Source organism: Barbus barbus, assembly GCF_936440315.1.
Source record: "Barbus barbus genome assembly, chromosome: 14".
Lineage (NCBI taxonomy): Eukaryota > Metazoa > Chordata > Actinopteri > Cypriniformes > Cyprinidae > Barbus > Barbus barbus.
In genome coordinates, this window is record NC_136742.1 from 26,273,606 (window position 1) to 26,288,249 (window position 14,644).

The 14,644-nt window shown below is 39.0% G+C and overlaps 1 pseudogene across 1 annotated transcript in view; it reads left to right on the top strand.

Annotated features, from left to right (window-relative positions):
* Positions 1–8,720: 8,720 nt before the first annotated feature.
* Positions 8,721–14,644, top strand: part of LOC306880007 (centrosomal protein of 85 kDa-like) — a 58,158-nt pseudogene continuing 52,234 nt past the window's right edge. Inside the window, exons 1-2 of the transcript XR_013785891.1 lie at positions 8,721–8,873; positions 10,961–11,119. The product of XR_013785891.1 is annotated as a centrosomal protein of 85 kDa-like (transcript). The remainder of the gene's footprint in view (positions 8,874–10,960; positions 11,120–14,644) is intronic.

Genomic DNA, 14,644 nt, shown 5'->3' on the forward strand with positions numbered 1-14,644 from the left:
TCTAGTTCCACAAACACTTCATAAAGGTCCCTCTGACCTAGACCGGTATTGATCTTTGACTATGGTTTCTAGCGTGGCTGTTGAGACCGGACGCCTCCTGCTGTGATCTGTTTAACAAGAGTGCCACTAGAGTGCCTCTGAAAAACTACAAAGTCAGAAGTTCTGACCTTTGCAGTTCAAACAAGCTAATGGGCATCAAACAAAGACCAACCGTTTTTTTTTTCATTTTGTTTACACCCAAGAACTAAATGAATATGAGTTGATTGATCGTTTTAATGACACTTGAAAGCAAGTCATTTTGCTACATCTATTCAAAAGTGTCTGTGATGCGTTTCATGTGATCTCATTGGCCGACAGAGTTCCCCACAAGGTAACGAATGCTTAGCAAACACCACTTCCTCCTGCTGCTTCTGCATAATGTGCATTTCCCATGTCGACTAACAACAGTAAGTTTTGCATTTGTACAACTATATTTTTAGTTTTAATTGAACTGTTTGTACATTTCTCCATTCCAGGCCGAGTAATATAGGGCATTGCTATTTGTGTTGGCACTTGAACTGATTTAAATTTGAAAATAGGCTTTGAGACTCTTAGTAATGAATGTAGTTGACCTTTCATGCTGTACGTTAGAAGACAAAGATCATATAGGAATAAGAATTCAAGATTCATGTTATTTGGAATATGTGATTGGCTGACGCATATTTTATATTGAATTCTGGTTAATATGTGTATTTTTAAGAAGCAAAGAGTTTGTTTAGAGCGTCCAGGTATTGTAAGCAGGAAATCGAATCTATAAAGCAAATATATTTTAAATATGAAATGTATAGCACCCTAAATACTGATTAGTTATACTTTGGCCTGGTACTGTTACTATGGACAGCATATGCATGTGCAGGTCCACTGTGTTCAAATGCAGCCGCTGGTTTCCTGGCAAAGAGACAGGAAGTGGGGGCTGGGTGCAGTCTGCACTAGTCCGATATCATGCACAAAAACACTGATTCTTGATGCCCTAGTTTGTACGTCCCACTCGCTCCAAACCTCAGGGAATTATTCATGTGGTTCTCTACCAAACCAGCACCGATCCATGGCAAAATACAGGAGTGAAGTTGTCAACACTGGTGGCGTGGTGAACAGCTCTCTCTCAGTCCTCTGAGAGGAAATGTGTTGTTTAAGGGTCGAGTAGCAACAGCTATCATTCAACTCCAAGAGGGTCAAAGACCTTTGTTCTGTAAAAACACGATCGCTGGTTAGAAAAATGAGATTGCTGTTTATGGAAAATATTGTAGAAATGTTATCTCACTCTGCGCCAGTGTTGATTTTAATCGTTGCCAATTGATTCTGTAATACTGTATTGTTTCAAGTACAACATATTTTCCACAAATGCACCTGGCATGGACCATTTATCTACAAAATAAAAAAAAAGGTTATTTTATTTTTTTATATTAATTTTTTAATGCTTGGTAGTTGTCAGAGCATTGATATGTGGTTCCTAAGATTTTCTTGGTAGGTTTTTACTTATCAACGCAAGTCAAAAGGGTCCACCTTCAAATCTCTGATATTTTGCTTTCTACAATATTCAGGTCCCACTTTCTGTGTATTATTATTATTTTTATTTTTTTGAAAATTATAAGTCAGATCACTCATGCCAAATTAACACTGGGAAGGTGACACAGAGGCACTTCTGAAGTGGAATTTAGGTGTTTTTACACAGACCGATTAATACTGCTCGGAGGTGGCACGAATGCATTTACACAGCAAAGATAACCATATGAGATCAGGCAAGTTAGTCTGGCTTTTATGTGACATAATGTCTTTACACAGAATTTTAAGCAGTCACAGAGCAGCCTCAACTCAGCTGTGTAAAAAGCTTTTAGCAAAGTATTAGCACACCTCTCCTCAATAAGCTGCATGAGCTAAGCTATAATTTGTGTCTGTAGCAAAACAGCCTGGGAGAAGTTATGTGCTGAAGTTTGATGAGCAATAGTAATAGTGATGCTTTCCTTAGCAGAGATTTGTTCAGTGCATTTTGGCACTATCACACACCATGGCTGTTCACAGTGGAGTGTGAGCGCTCTTTGTGTTATGAAGTGTAGCTGCTCTGTGTGTGGAGTGAGTGGGCCAGAACTGTGGCTCAGAGCTTCTGTTGTTGTGGAGACAGGCCTCAGTGTCATCCAGTACCAGGACTCCGTATAGTCTGTCGGGAATGTCTGCTCTGTGTCTTTGTTCACTTCCTCGATACGGTTTCCATATACACAGGTGGCCGTTTAGCAAAACCCAGCATGTAGCAGAAGCCTTTTTCAAAGTGCAGTCTTAGCCTCAATAAACACTGTCATTATTTATTCACTCCTTTGTCGTTCCAAACTTGTATAACTTTCTCTCATCCATAGAGCACAAAAGAAGGATTTTGCAGAATAGTACTGGTTGCTGTTTTCTACGGTGGCCCAGTGCACAACACAACGCAATCTCCACAACACAATTAAATTGCCACAACATATAGGACTAATTCCATTGTGATGAGCTAATTTTGTTGTGTTTTGGTTTGTTTTTATTGTGTTGCAGCTAATTTCATTGTGTAGCGGCTTGTTTTCGTTGTCTTGCGGCTTGTTTCTGTTGTTTTGCGGCTTGTTTCCATTGTGTTGCGACTTGTTTCCGTTGTGTTGTGCTAATATCGTTATGTTGCGACTTGTTTCCATTGTATTGCGGCTTGTTTCCGTTGTGTTGTGCTATTTTTTTTTGTCTTGTGGCTTGTTTCCGTTATGTTGTGCTTATTTGCATTGTGTTGCGGCTTATTTCCAATGTGTTGTGCTAATTTAGTTTTGTTGTGGCTTGTTTCTGTTGTGTTGTGCTAATTTTGTTTGTGTAGCGACTTGTTTCTGTTGTGTTGTGACTTATTTCTGTTGTGTTATGCTAATTTTGTTGTGGTGCAACTTGTTTCAGAATCAGAATCAGAATGAGCTTTATTGGCCAAGTATGTTTACACATACAAGGAATTTGTTGTAGTGACAGAAGCTCCACAGTGCAACAGAAAGACAGCAACAGCACAGGACACAGATAATAAAAGAATAATATACAAATATCCAAATAGGCAATGTACAAAGCAGCAAAAACACAATACATAATATAGACAACTATGTATGTACAGGTCAAGTATGTGCAAATTAGAAATGAGAAACTAAAAATAAAATAAGTGAGTGTGCTGAATGGATAATGTATTATAGTTGTGTGTTCCACGTTTATTGTTGAGTGTTCATGAGATGGATTGCCTGAGGGAAGAAACTGTTCCTGTGTCTGGTCGTTCTGGTGCTCAGAGCTCTGTAGCGTCGACCAGAAGCTAACAGTTCAAAGAGGGAGTGTGCTGGATGTGAGGGGTCCAGAGTGATTTTACCAGCCCTTTTGCTCTTGGAGAGTGGGGAGGGTTGTACCAATGATTCGCTCAGCAGTCCGGACTACTCTCTGTAGTCTTCTGAGGTCAGATTTGGTAGCTGAGCTGAACCAGACAGCTATTGAAGTGCAGAGGATGTTAAGACTGCACCAGACAGCCAGCTCCTTAACCTCCTGTCTGTAAGCAGACTCGTCACCGTCCTGGATGAGGCAGATCAGTGTGGTGTCGTCTGCAAACTTCAGGAGCTTGACAGAGGGGTCTTTAGAAGTGCAGTCGTTGGTGTAGAGGGAGAAGAGCAGTGGGGAGAGTACGCAGCCCTGAGGAGCTCCAGTGCTGATGGTACGAGTGCTGGATGTGAATTTACCCAGCCTTTCTAGCTGCTGTCTGTCTGTCAGGAAGCTATTGATCCACTGACAGACAGAGGTGGGGACGGAGAGCTGGGTTAGTTTATTCTGAAGGGTTTCCGTGATGATGGTGTTAAAAGCGGAGCTGAAATCCACAAACAGGATCCTCACATAAGTCCCTGGTCTGTCCAGATGCTGCAGAGTGAAGTGCAGTGCCATGTTGACTGCATCATCCACAGACCTGTTTGCTCTGTAGGCAAACTGCAGGGGTCCAGTAAGGTTCCAAGGGGACTTCGCACAACTCCAGTGAACTGTTGAAGATCTGTGTGAAGATGGGGGCCAGCTGGTCAGCACAGGATATCAGACAGGCTGGTGACACACCATCTGGGCCTGGTGCTTTCCTTCTTTTGTTCTTTCTGAAGACCTGGCACACATCTTCTTCGCTGATTTGAATTGTAGGTGTGGGGGAGAGGAGGGTTGCTGGAGGTGTGAATGGTTGTGTGGAGAGGTGTTCAGGGCGGGTGTGGGGTGATTTTTCAATAAAACTCGTTCAAGTCGTCTGCCAGGTGTTGATTCTCCAGAGTGCTGGGAGATGGTGACTTGTAACTAGTGATATCCTTCATTACTTTCCACACTGAAGCAGGATCATTGGAAGAACATTTTTTTCCTTAGCTTGTCAGAATAATTCCTCTTTGCCACTCTGATCTCCTTTTCCAGTGTGTATTTGGCCTGTTTGTACAAGAATTTATCCCCCTTTCTGTAAGCATCTTCTTTGGCTTGACGGAGAGCTGTCTGAGTTTTGCAGTGAACCATGGTTTGTCATTGTTGTAGATTAGATGAGTCCTGTTAGCAATGCACATATCCTCACAGAAACTGATATAAGATGTTACAGTCTCTGTGAGCTCGTCCAGATCGATGGCAGCGGCTTCAAAAACAGACCAATCATTGAGAGAGAAACAGGCTTGTAGATCCCACTCTGTTTCATTAGTCCATCTTTTAACAGATCTTAATACAGGCTTTGCAGATTTCAGTTTCTGCCTGTAGGTCGGAATAAGATGAAACAAACAGTGATCAGAGAGTCCTAAAGCTGCTCGTGGGACAGAGTGATATGAAGTGAAGGGAAGTGAAGTGAAGTGACATACAGCCAAGTATGGTGACCCATACTCGGAATTCGTGCTCTGCATTTAACCCATCCAACGTGCACACACACAGCAGTGAACACACACACACCGTGAACACGCACCCGGAGCAGTGGGCAGCCATTTATGCCATTTATTAAAGTCCCCGAGAATGATTAAAACAGAGTCCGGGTGTTGTTGCTCACGCTCTGTGATCATATCAGCGAGTTTCTGTAAAGCTGTGCTCACGTGCGCTTGCGGTGGAATGTAGACACTCACGAGAATGAACGAGCAGAACTCCCGCAGCGAATAGAACGGCTTGCAGTTAATGAAGAGCGTTTCTAGATCTGAGCAGCACATCTTCTTTAACACAGTTACATCTGTACACCACCTCTCATTGATGTAAAAGCACGTCCCGCCGCCGCGCGATTTCCCCGTTGATTCTGCGTCCCGATCTGCTCTGATCAGCTGGTAATTAGGCAGATGTAGTACGCTGTCCGGTATGTCGTCATTCAGCCAGATTTCCATGAAACACAGAGCAGCAGAGTTAGAAAAATCCTTGTTTGTCCGGGAGAGCAGAAAGAGTTCATCCGTTTTGTTGGGTAGAGAGCGGAGATTCGCCAGATGGATGCTAGGCAACGCCGTTCGAAATCCACGCTGACGAAGCTTCACAAGCGCTCCGGCTCGCTTCCCCCCCATCTGCACCTCCTGTAGCGTTTGACCAGAGCTACGGCTCCGCCAACTACAATGTCCAGCAAAACCTCCGAAACATCTAAATCCGGTAAAAGATTTTTTGGTGTGTTCTGCCGAATGTTCAGCAGCTCATCCCTGGTAAAACTGATCGTGTTTGAGAAACAAAAAACAAGCAAAAACATTACAAACACTGAAGAGCAATGCACAATAGCTGCCATCAGTGGTGCCATCTTGGTTTCATATGCCATATCTGTTGTGTTGTGACTTATTTCGAATGTGCTGTGCTAATTTAGTTTTGTTGTGGCTTGTTTCCGTTGTGTTGTGCTAATTTCGTTGTTTTGCAGGTTGTTTCCATTTTGTTGTGGCTTGATTCTGTTGTGTTGTGCTAATTCTGTTGTGTTGCAGGTTGTTTCCATTTTGTTGTGGCTTGTTTCCATTGTGTTGTGCTAATTATGTTGTGTTGTGGAGATTTTGTTGTGTTCTGCACTACTGGGCCAACGTAGTTTTCCACACAAGAGCACATGAAAAAGATATGTTGGGGAACTTTTGAATTGGATATTTTCAATGAATCGGTTGATCTAGTTCACCATCTAAAAGATTTGTTCACGAATCAGATTTATTTTTATTTTATTTTAATCATGCAAAGCTATTGTATAATATTACAAGACTGCACAATTCAAATGAACTACATTCATAATATGTTTGTATATGAAAGCATTAATTAATGCTTTTATGTGCTTTTTGAAGCTCCAGTTCCCAATTAATGTAATTTTGTGGAAGTAAGTGAACAGTACAAGTCTTCAGAATTTTGTCTTCCACAATCATAAAGGTTTAGAACAACATGAGGGTGAATATATAATAAATACATTTTAAGGCGAACTATTCCTTTAAGAAAAATTACATTTTAAATGAAGTGCAGGTCAGGTCCAGTCCTTTCCTGTGCTGACAGAACTGATTTGTCAAATTGGCGACATGGAACAGAATGCATAATAAATCTGATGAATAGGCCCTGAGGACAGGGGCTTATACATCTATTGTGGTGGTATGCTTTGGGTAAAGCTTTTTAAAATTAATTTGAGCCTGGTCCTTGTATCCTTTTATATAATATTGATCTAGCTATCAAAGGCTTATCATAATGGCTTATCGCAATGATTTGCACCTTGAATTTTCATTAAATATATCTTGCTTTTGTATTTGTTTTTTATCATTATATAACTCCAGCCCAAATGGAATTTTGTCCAGAGGAAAGTCTGAAGAGTAGTATAAAGAATAAGTATAAAGAATAGTAAAAACTTTTAAAAGTACTTCTAGTATTTTTTGTCAGAGAAGCTGTTGCATTTGAAACTGTTGGATCTGAAATTGTCAGTGTTGTCAGAATGGGGTAATTGCAGTTGAATGCATGTTCATAATTGTGAGATTAAGCGCAACTGCACAAGGATAATACAGTTATTAAGCAGTCTTGTTTTCTCTCGCCTGAGGGAGGCTGATTTTTTATCTGTTGATATAGACCCAATTAGGCAGACAATTGACCGTTTTTTGTCTTCCTTTTCTGTTGTGTGCAGTTTGACATGCTTTGATTCAATTTTATGTGTGCAAAACACATCTCAAATTTTAGTTATTGCATATGTTGAGGTACCTTGACATAAATGCACATTGCAATTGTTTCCGCAACGATCGTGATAATTGTAGATATGTCGTCACGTGTTATGCAATACGGATATTGTGAAAAATCATATATTTTGTACATTTGTATATTGCACAAGAGACAAAAGCAGTTTCCTGCAGTCTTAATCAGCACATGAAAAACTCTCAATTAGTTCTCCTATGAGACTCTTGTAAACTTCTCAGTGTAATGAGACAGCAGGGTAAATAGATGCAAACGCTACAAAGGAATGTTGAGAAAGGAATGGCCCATTTGGGCAGCTTGGACACTCACCCTAATCTGTCAAACAGGTGTGGGGTAGAAACAGTCTCAAACACCCTGAAATATAAATAGTTCTGCTGTGAAAGAATGCACCATCTGAATAGGGGTGAGTGTGTTTGTTGATTTGAACCATGGGCGCATTTAATTTTATCCACACAAGACCTTGGCAACAAATACCAGTCTATATTAGAATATAGTAACTTTACATTGTAGCAAAGTGTAATTTCTTCAGTGTTGTCACATGAAAAGATATAATAATATATTTACAAAAACGTGAGGGGTGTACTCCCTTCTGTGAGATACTGTATATTTATGTGCATCACCTCCATTTATATGGGAGATCTGCTAGTTATTGTCACACTTTTTATTCCAGTATATACTTTATATGTATTTATACATCAAGTCAGTTCAACAGAGCTATATACATTTAAGTCATTAAGAAAAAATACATTACTCAAAAGTTACATTAAATGAGGCATGCTGTCACAATGGGAACCTGCCTTTAAAAAGCCTATTGTAGAATTTTAATAAAAATTTAAATGTTCAATTTAGAACCACAATCCAAAAAAAAAAGAAAAAGAAAAAAGGTACAAAAAGAACACAGAGGTATCTAAGTATTTTGGCCAATAAATAGTAATAAATAAATATACAAAAGTTTAAAACTACTTGCGCTGGGGAGAGGTAGAAATAGATTTTTGTATTAGGCTATAAAAGGTCATAAGTAAAAAAAGTAATTTCAGATAACATTTTTTTCTTTTTATTTATTTATTTATTTCAAAATATTGGTTTTGGTTTCAACTGTACAGTTTGTTTTTCCTGGGATGGCCATTTAGTAAAAAAAAAAAATAGGATAATATTTTTTTATTTCATCATAAATTCCAGGAAAACAAACTGTACAATTGAAAACAAATTTTTTTTTGTGAGTGCGGGCGCGTTTGAAAAATTTCAGATTTATTTCAGAGGAATTCTTGGCCATTAAGCCACTTTTCACCCGTGTGACAACTAGCCCCGGTCTTTTCTTCATATACTTACAGTAATAGAGAGTGGCTCTTTGAGTGGGAGGAGCCAGTGTCGCTCGCTGTCGGACTGTGATTGCGTTTCTCCGCGGATCTGGAGGGAGCTGCAGGCAGTGAGATCACATCCTCGAGTCGGCTCAAATCTGCGACATACGCGCCAGCCTTGCAGGACTACCGCGTAGCGACGTATAAACGCGTTTCAGATTATATCTGCAGGTTCTTCCAGTCATCGGTGGCTATGGAATGCGGTTTCACTTAATTACTCCTCCTCCTCTTCTTAGTGGGGTCGCGCATTTTGTCTCGGCTCGTTGTGTCGGATCTATCGGTTCAGTGTGAAACCGAGCGCCATGTGGCCCAGGAACGATTTTGAGGACGGATTCGACGCTTATAAAATAGGTAAGAGCCTAGCGCTTGTGTAATAACAGACTGTAAGCCAGATAAGTTATATATGCTCATAGGAACAGCCATATTTGATCGCGTGTAACGGAGCGTGTATTGTTGTTCCGGGCTCTTAGGCTGTGATATTATTATGTGATGTGATGTTATGAGTGTTGTGATGTTATTGAACTGTGATGGTTTGACAGCATCACTCGTGTCACCTTCAGCTTTGTCTTTGAGGCACATATGGACACAAGGGTCTCTAACGTGTTCTGTCTCTTTAATAGGGGGGGTCTTTTTAATATATGCAGTGCTGTGGCACACGCATATATATATATATATATATATATATATATATATATATATATATATATATATATGTATATATTATAGACTCGTATAAAATGTTTTCCCCTAAAATAAACAAACAATGTTTTTTTTTTTTCTAAAGCAAAGTATTAACTTAGCTTAAGGTTTGTAACTACTATTAATGTTAGATGTATTTAAAAAAAATAACTTAATTATTTATAAATATGTTATATTGCATTATACATTTGTGATTTTCATAATTGTATTTTTTTTCTCTCAAATATTGAAGTATAAATTGCCTACATGTGTCTTTGGTCCATGTATATATTTTTTATTATTCTTCATTTTATTTTTATTTTTTACAAATTGTATAGTGATGACAGTAAAATCCAAACAAACATGTGCTCAGTATTTAGTAGCTTGTGTTTTTACACTTTGTGTGTTTGAAAGTTGTCTAAATATTGAACAGTGATGCAACAGAGTCTCTCTGCCAGTGTTTTTAATAATTCATATCACGTTGCATAACTGGTGGTGGTCTAGAAGTTGCTGGAGCCTCATCAACAACAAGCCCTGTGTTTACCCGGGATATTTACAGATCTGCTACTCTGTCACAATGGCTAATGTGGATCGCTTTCATATGAACTGCTATGAACTTGAGGTTTTCCACCCAGGAATTATGGAGACCTAATTTTGGTTCTGACCTTAGTCAGCTGGAGCTTGGCTTCTGCTGGTCTTGAACTCTTGTAGGTTTGAGATTCATAATAAAGCATCTGAAGTATTTTTAGTTTTTCTGTTTATTGCTGTTTCAGGGAAAAGTGCTTCAAACTCAGTTTTTTGATGTATGGCACAATAAAAATGTTAGGAGTATAGATTTTGCTGACTGTACCTGGAAGAAAAAGGTTTATACTTTCCACAGTTTTAATAACAAGTTAATTATCAACTCAAAAATATATCTGTTGAAATTTTTCATCATAGAACTTTGTATTATGAATCAGTATTAAGAGGTTTTCTCCACTATTTGGAAGCAAATCAAAATGTTCAGAGATGTTTATATATTCCACTTTTTTCCTGCCAGGCATTACGGGGGACAGCCTAAATGGTGGTGTCTAAACTGATAACACCTCAGAATAGATTAGGCCAGCAGAAATTGGGGACGAGCCCTCTAGGGCAAGTCTGACCATTTGGTTCGCTGAACTTTACCTTGTTTTAGTATTTTTCAGCCCACAATTAGCAAAAAAAATATTAGAGGTGATATGTATAATTCTAATATTTACTAAACTACATTAAAAGTTTTTATTTTATTTTGTGTTTACCGTTCAAAAGTTAGAGGTCATTAAGATTTTAAAAGAAGTCTCGTGTAGCCTACTCAAATGTTTTAAAATAAGGTAAAAACTATTAGATTTAAGTCTCAAAAACCTGCATCATTTTACTTTTTTTCTTCAGATTTCCACGACATTTGGTTTACTTGGCAGTTCTTTATTTTTTAGTTTTTTAATGATTCTGAATAAGAACAGGTTGTTGATTCTTAACCCTATGTTTGTTCACACTCATCTTGTTTCATTGACGTTATGTGTTTGTTATGTCTAACTGAAATTTGCAGCGCTTATAGTTGCTTTTGTAGTGTCCGGTTGCACTTCTGTGTCGTTTTTGAATGCTCACTTAACAAAACGACATTCATTGTAAATAAACAGTAGTTTAAATGCTGATACAGTTTGAAATCATGTGTTTGTTGGACATGACATCCCTCTGTTTGTCTCCTCCTCTTCCACGGTAACCCTGCTCTGTTTGTCTCCTAGCTTCGAGCACATCCTCTCCTGGATGGGTCCCTGTCTGCGACTCGGCATGGCAAGCTTCCTCTTCCGCCACTGGCATTAGCAGCCGCGGGCGACGTCACAGCGCTGCCTCGGACAGTGGCGATACCGGCATCGGAACCTCCTGTTCTGACAGCGTAGAAGGTACGAGACGTTTATGAACAAACCACTTGTGGCTCGGCTGACCAGCTTTAATCTGTTTTGTGAGGTGTGAAACGTGTTATTGATCGGCTGTTTGTAATTCATGCCTGGTTTTCACAGTCAGACGTTTTCTAGCAAGCTCATTATAAAATCAGACCAAAGTCATGACCCGTCTCCTCATACTTCGCTTTAGTCAGACAAAACCTCAAATAGGATCGCCTCTAGTTTCGCCTTGACCAACAAATACAGAGATTTTAATGCTTTAGCGAGGTCAAACCAGGGCTTTCTTCCTGTTATTTGTCGTCCACTTTGTTTTTTGAGAAGTTACCCTGAGCAAGCAATGGATTGCAAAAGCCTCTAGAATCAGGTCATGCTTCAGTGTCTCTTAAATATATGTAGGCCAAAGTGTGCAATGGCTCATGGGTAGGGATTATAAGATGATGAGTAACGTTAAATCCATTAGTTTTCTCTTTTTTTCAAACGACTGTTTGCATCTAAACACTCTGATTCTGTCAGAAAATGATGCCACGAGGAAATGCTTGTTTACTGGTGCCTTAAGCTGATCCTTCACTTTTCCAATTTTGTTTTTTATTATTTAACATGTTAGACACTATAGGAATTATAAAGCAACCATATGCATAATTTTCTCCAAATTATAATGTTAATGTTAGTCTACTCTTATTCTAGGTAAAGAACTGTAAGATTTCATCTAATATAAAATGTTGTTAGACTATATAGTTGTGAAATTGTCATTCTTGGATTGGGTATTCTAACGTCTCACCAGTTGTGTGTAATACATCTTAGCCTGGAGTTTTGGCAGTAACCTAAATGGGATGTACCTACGGTTAATGTAATGCTTTCAAGGTTGGGGAGATGAAAATGATGAAGGCTGTTTGGGTTTTAGTTGCAATGGTGATTGAATGATTTTTCAAAACAAGCACACCATATCTACTATGGCCATACATATTTCAGTGTATATAACTACCAACAGCTTAGCAGCTATAATCAGCAAGGCAACTCAGTACATTTGCTGTTGAATGCTTCATGCATTATGCAGGAGAATTCAGGCAGTTCCTTTACAATTACGTTCAGAACAAACTCATGGAACACATTTACAAACACAAATTGAATGTCACTTAACTTTAGCAGCACTAATGAGCTTTATTTACTAGATGCTGGTGGTCAGCAGTGTTGGGGTTAATGCATTACAAGTAATGCAAGTTACGTACTTTTTTGAAGTAACTAGTAAAGTATCGCATTACTTTTTTAATTTAGAAGGAAATATCTGAGTTAGGCTATTTTTTCAAACGCCACTTTGTTTCCCATGTATTGACTGACAGCTCTCGTGTTGCCATGTTGAGAGAAATTGGGAGCGAGTGCAGGGGCGCTGTGTGAACACGATGTTACTGTAGTTCTGGACTAAATATGAACATGCATTTACTCATCTCACTGTACAAAAACAGATTCAGTAAAAACAGTGCAAATGCAAACTCAGAATATTACACAAAATATGTTAACACAAATATAATTTATGATTTATGTATTTAATCCCATTTTATTAACCGATGTCTTTGCTACTGATCTTCGATGATCCAATTCAACCATACTAATAAGCAAAAATGACACATTTGTGTTTCATTTTTGTTATTGCTGAATAGTGTTGAACTTTTTTGTGATTGCTGATTTCCTTTGAAAAACAATCAGTATGTTGCTGTTCGGTTGCTAATCAGTTCCTAGGGCAATCTGGATGTGTTGTAGGTTGTTTTGGGTGTTTGCTAGGGTGTTGCTAGGTGATCTAAAGCCTCCAAGTCTCTATCATGTTGTGGTCACTAGACCAATTTTGCAGTCCCTCCTTCGATAGAAATCTATGTGGTTTTGTTCGCCCCTGTTCTATAATCATAATTGATGCCTAGGGCTATGATGGATTTGTGCTATGGTATATCATGTCCAGCTGGAGGCACAGCTTTCTGCCCTACATTTCAGCAGCCAATAGCCAACATCCCTCTCTCACCATCCTCACCCTACTGTTGTCTAAAGAGAGTTGACGTTTGCCTGGCTCGGTGCCCTAGAAAGACTAAATCAAGCCCGTCTTGCCATCGGGCGGACCACGGCCATGCTTGTATTGATCACAGCTCGCTGCTTTAATTGATCTCTTTATCATTAGCGCAGTAAATACGCCTCCGCTCAAGTCAAGGTCAAGCCACAGGCTGTTCATGCATTCTGTTGCGATTCTGGCTTTTGAGAAAACGTGTGATTTCATCGAAATGCCCCAAATGGTACAAGAGTGAGTCCAAACTGGCTCAGTCAAGCATGATCTCAAGACTTTGTCTCAGTGCCGATCTAGATGCAGGCAGCCAGCATGAGTTGGCTCCAGAAGTAGGGCAGATCTGCTATGGAAACATCTGTAATCGCTGTGTAGGATGAGAGCCGTGATATCACCGCATGGTAGAGAAAAGAACTATGACCACCCCTGCACTGCTAGACGTGATGACTAATCTGCACAACAAGCTGAAGTTTAATGGCTGTCATTCATAAGTTTCCATTGCATTTTTACTTAATATTTTCGGCTAATCTGATGATGCTATCAATAATAATTCCACAGATTTCCCCCCCAAATAAATAACTAAAGAAAAAGTATATTTTGGCATGATAATCGCTTAAAAATATAAGCAAAGGTTTGAGCTAATTTGAGTAATTTTTGCATCACTGTTGTTAAATGGAATTGCGAAAATGTTTGTTCTCATATGGGTTTTCTGAACACTCCCCTCATCTTTCATTGGCTGGTCAAACAGATGTTCCCGCCCCAAACTTACGCCATTGGTTGAGTCCGTGTGTTGGTCTGGTCAGGATGCTCAAACAAACAGAGCAAGTCTAATCAACCTAGAAATGTCTAATTATTAATAGTTGCATTTACATATTAAGTTGGGATAGTTTTAACATCCAAAAAGTACATAATTTAATATAATACTTTAATTACAGCTTTAATAATATTTTTTTATTCATTTTTCATTAAATACAACCCTATTGCTGCTGTATTACACTTTGTTGAGCCTGTAAACAGGGAAAGTTAGTTATTGTTTGTGGTTTACTTTTGTGCTAATAAGTCTGAGTTCCTCTTTTAGTAACCTAACTAGTTTAATACAACCAAGCTGAAGTTTCTTTCAAAGTATGACTGTTTCACTGCAGTGAGACCAATGTGATTTTGCAGACAATGCACCGTCGAGCTGTGCAGAGCGGAGGAAATCTGATAAAGAAAGGCTTACGAATGATTCTCCAAAATAAGCCTCTTTGTTTTAATCTGGCCATGTTGTACTGTGCTCAAGGATGGTTTTATGCAGGCCTACCCTGAAGTCCTTCTCTCCTGAATCTTTCTTTCATGAAGAAAACTAATGCAGGCTCACTGAATGGAATCAACATGAAAAAGATCTGGGAGACTCTGTATAACTGCTATATCCAGTTTTCATCTTACAGTTGGCTTATTTCATTTTCACTCTATAAAACACTGAAACAGTCTGGCACATTTAGCCA